Here is a 5000-nt window from a genome sequence, read left to right as displayed (position 1 = left end):
TGTGTGTGTGTGTGTGTGTGTGTGTGTGTGTGTGTGTGTGTGTGTGTGTGTGTGTGTGTGTTTAAGGCAGCGGATTATATATACTGTTATGAAATTAATTTGGCATTGAAGATATAGAATTTTTTTTTCTTGTTGTTGTTGTTGTTGTTGTTGTTGTTGTTATTATTCTCATCACCCACAGTCTGCAACTTACTTATAAACATAGACACTTAGATATTTATACTACACACACACACACACACACACACACACACACACACACACACACACACACACACACACACACACACACACACTTCTCGCTCACCACGAATAATTTCAAAATAGTTTACATTTTTTTTTTTTCATTCTATCACGTGCAGAGTTTTTACTGATGTGACGCTTTCATCACACTCATGTGTGTGCTATCAAAGTCTGAAATCGAGTTATATGCCATTCGCACTTCCACTCATTTTTTTTTTTTTCTTTAGTTTCAATTCCTCTGAACTGTAGAAATCTCAACAGCCAGGTTTTATGAAGGGACTGTTGGCATATCGGAGGATTTCAGGCTGAAGGAAACACAAAACTCAAAGGGAGTGAGTGCAGAGTGTTGTTCAGTGATCTCCGTGAATATATAAGCATCACCCCAAAATATCTAGGTAATTATTCATCTTATTAATATAAACCTCTTTCTCCACTACTAATTTGTTACTTTTCCTTTATTCATGACTTTACATGTTCATTCTCATTCATCTTTCTTCTGATGGATGAGTCAGCACCTCCCAAGCCAGACACCAGACACACTAATTAATTACCCAGCGTCACGAACACACTACTAATATCAACACAACCATTGCATTAAATGTACCTGTACTCACCTCTCTAGCGCAAGAGTTAACCAGTACTTTCAATCACTCACTTCTTTCTCTGTAACTCCCTACATAATTCCACTATTTCCACTACCTATGCTGAACACATTTAAGAGGGAGGTTTCAAGATAATTTTCCCATTCTTTTGTTCTAACTTGGCAACACCACTTTTTTTTTATTGTAGTTTTTGTTGCACTTGGCCAAAAGGTTTTTCTCTCATGAATAAAAAAAAAAAAATCTTAAGAACGATACATGTAATTCAATTCAGTGGGCATTTTCACCTGACATTTAGCCCTTCACCAGTCCTCGTCACACGCAAAGACTCCCGCTGTACCACACACGCACTTCACTTTTCTGCTTCCTCCTTGTGTGACTCAGCGGTTCTTTGAGCAATTTCAATATAATCCCTTCCATCCCAGCTGACTTTCCACACTTCACTTTCCTCGACACGCTCCTTTAATCAGTCTCAATACCGTATCCCACACCCCTCACACTCTTCAATCCTCTTTTACCTCCACGCCAATCTATTACCGCTTTACTCTCGCTACTTATTCTCACTTAACAACTCTTCAAAATACTGATCTGGTCTCCCTTTCACTGCAGCCGTGGCCTCTGACGCCTCTCTATTGACACCCAGATCCTTCTCTTACTCTTTTTTTTAATTCTCCTTTACACGATTCACTTTTTTCCCCACAATTTCTTATCGTGCCTGATCAAAGAGGTAAAAATAATCTCCCTTCGTACCATTCATCTGCCGTTCTATTTGCGCTCCGATATCTCACTTTTTTTTCTTATTTTCCTTACTTTTTCGCTCTCTTTTCCCCACTTATCTCCCCTCACGTGTTTGCATGAAGCGACTCTCTCTCTCTCTCTCTCTCTCTCTCTCTCTCTCTCCTTCCATTATTCACTGTCCTTCATATCTTCCCCTTCCGCCAAGTAACGTCCACAGAGCACACATTTCCTTCCTACCACAATGAAATCCTTCTAAAAAATCTCTTTCACTTTCTCTTCACGTCTTTGCCTTCACTATTTGCCACCTTACTCCATTTGCTCTCTATTCTTTACCTCACACTCACAAAAGGCAGGTCAGAATGTAAGGCCGGAAAGCTTGAATATATATATACACAAACCTCAATTCAATCACAAGACTTCTGCAATTTCAAAATAAACATAAATATACGTAAGGTTTGTGTGGCGAGGTCAGGGAGGCGCTGGAGACTGGGAGGGACTTGGTAGGGTAAAATGAGAAAACTATGAACGATTAATACAATAAAGGAACACGGCAGAAGTGTAAGGGAAGGGAAAACACTCTTCTTTTATTTGTTCATCAATCTTTTACCTAACGCCGCGTCCTCTTACAACTATCACCCGCATGCCTTACTTCAGTGTCTCCGTAAACCTTGTCTCCAGTGTTCGTGTGTTCCTTCTCACTACTCTACACTTACGCATCGCAGTCTCGCCTCACCAGCTACTCACGTGTACTGTCCCTAATACTTGTACTGACAGGGAGAGGTGAGGCATAACAGGAAAATAACAGGAGGTACAGACGAGAATAATAAAGTAGAGAAATATAACGTGAAAACTAAACTAAGATCAGAATGATAAAAGACGGGAAAATGACAAAATAGAATATGAAAAGTAACGATAACATAACGAGGATAATAAAAGGGACTCGGTACAGAGAAAGAAAAAAAAAGATAGGATAGGGAAAAGAGAAGCACATATAGAAAGTTAAAGGGCAGGAAAATGACAGTCTACAATTGGAAAGAGTAAGAAATGGAAGGGCAACAGAATAAGGATAACACTAAAGGAGTACACAGAGAAACGGATGGAGGTAATATGTAAAAGAGAAGTATAGAGTAGGGAAAAGGAGCATTTTAGAGTAGGGCAGAGAGGCAGAGGGGAGGCAGGGGCTGGCGGTGGCAGGCCGAGGTGGGCTCCAGAATTTCTTGTGCAAAGTCGGAAATCAACTTAGCTGACTTAAGACGTATGTCACGCCCGGGAAAGTCAGCAGAAGCGACCTGACTGACTGACTCCCGGTGACTTACTGAATAAAGCGGACGCACTCATTGCTTTCCGGGTACATAGTGTTTAGGAGGGTTGCTTACTGTACTGGTGGTGGTGGTGGTGGTGGTGGTGGTGGTGGTGGTGGTGGTGGTGGTGGTGGTGGTAGGGATGGTGGGGGTGAATGACGATGGTAATGATAATGAAATGCTAATAATAAGAGCTGTAGTTATAATAATAATAGCAATAATAATGATGATAATGATATTAACAATAATAATAATAATAATAATAATAATAAGTTATAATAGCAACAACAACAACAACAATAATAATAATAATAATAATAATAATAATAATAATAATAATAATAATAATAACAATAATAATAATAATGGCGATTAGAAAATTGTAATAACTCATACTACTATTACTACTACTACTACAACTTAATAAAACATATAAATAAATAAATAAATAAATAAATATATAATAATAATAATAATAATAATAATAATAATAATAATAATAATAATAACAGCAAAAATGATATTGCAATAAGACTAACTACTAATGATAACTATTAATTACTGTAAAAACATCTTGCCAGCGTGAAGTGACACACAAAAGCTCTAGTTATTCGTATTCGTACACACACACACACACACACACACACACACACACACACACACACACACACACACACACACACACACAGAGAGAGAGGTGGTGCGCTGTTTGCCATGCCAACTAGTACTGGATCACATATACCAGACTAACGTCACCACGCCAGTTCCCACGCCCACACAGTCACCAGCAGCGCGTGGCCAGCCTACACCGTGCGAGGGGACAGGTTCAAATCATTTCCGCCTCAGGGAGAATTCAAATCGTGAATTTCCCGGTGGTGAGCTGAGTGCCTCGCTGATTTGCTGCCACACCGATGCTGCTGCTGCTGCTGCTACTCAATTATAATGGTGGAGGTGGTGGTGGTGTTGGGGATGGTGGCGGTGGCGGTGGCAGTGGCAGTAGTAGTAGTAGTAGTAGTAGTAGTAGTAGTAGTAGTAGTAGTAGTAGTAGTAGTAGTGGTATCAAAATTAAAATAAAATAAAATAAAACAAAATAAAATAAAATAAGTAAAAATAAAATAAAATAAGAACAATGAAAAAGACAATATAACATCAAAAAGAGAAAAACCACCACCACCACCACCACCACCGCCATCGATAACACCAACAAAGATAACACCAGTAACATTGAAGCAACAGTAACGTTACCACCACCACCACCACCACCACCACCACCATCACGACCACCACCACCACCACTCTTCAAGGCAGCAGCAGGAGCGCACCGGCTTCTCCCTGTATGAAGGCCGTTTAAACCAGATTACCGTGAAAATATTCTCCCTCGAACTGACACACTGAGAAGCGCCCTGACTGTGTGTGGCGGGGGGAGGGAAGGGAGAGAGAGAGAGAGAGAGAGAGAGAGAATAGGAAGATTACATGGAATTACAAAAGATAACCCAACGGAAACACAGCATTACATCCTTCCCCGGCTATTTGTGAACTAATTCTACCTACTCGTTAAGAAAAATAGGACCAGAGCAGGAGGAGGAGGAGGAGGAGGAGGAGGAGGAGGAGGAGGAGGAGGAGGAGGAGGAGGAGGAGGAGGAGGAGGAAGAGGAAGAGGAGGAGGAAAACAAATATAGATACATAATATTTTAGGTAGGTGTTTTAATACAGGTAGTACCACGTGTTGGTCTGATATTTGACGCCTCTCCTTATTGTCTTGTGTAAATGAAACTCCGAGGAAAAAGAGTAAAGATGAAAAAAAAAAAAAAAAAAAAAAACAAGAGGAATGAGAGAGATGGGAGGAGGTCGATAAGGAAGGTAAGGAAGAGTACGACGAGGGAGACAAGAGACAAAAGAGGAAGGAGGAGGAGGAGGAGGAGGAGGAGGAGGAGGAGGAGGAGGAGGAGGAGGAGGAAACAGACGTGTTAGGGATGAGGTGTGGAGACAAAGTGGGAGAAGGAAAGAAGGAAGGAAGATAAAGAAAAGGAAACAAGGAAGAAAACGAAAAGAGAAGGAAAAAGGAGGGAAGAAAGACAAAAAGGAAGGAAGGAAGGAAGGAAGGAAGGAAGGAAGGAAG

The 5000-nt window shown here is 40.6% G+C and overlaps 1 protein-coding gene across 8 annotated transcripts in view; it reads right to left on the bottom strand.

The window, feature by feature from the left end:
- The window catches only part of LOC123517607 (tyrosine-protein kinase RYK-like), a 314372-nt gene that overhangs the window by 152022 nt on the left and 157350 nt on the right, over positions 1–5000 (bottom strand). The window lies entirely within an intron of this gene.

The sequence above is a fragment of the Portunus trituberculatus genome, chromosome 42 (assembly GCF_017591435.1).
Source record: "Portunus trituberculatus isolate SZX2019 chromosome 42, ASM1759143v1, whole genome shotgun sequence".
Taxonomy (NCBI): domain Eukaryota; kingdom Metazoa; phylum Arthropoda; class Malacostraca; order Decapoda; family Portunidae; genus Portunus; species Portunus trituberculatus.
Note: the sequence above shows the minus strand (reverse complement) of the source record. Positions and strands in the feature narration are given on the sequence as shown.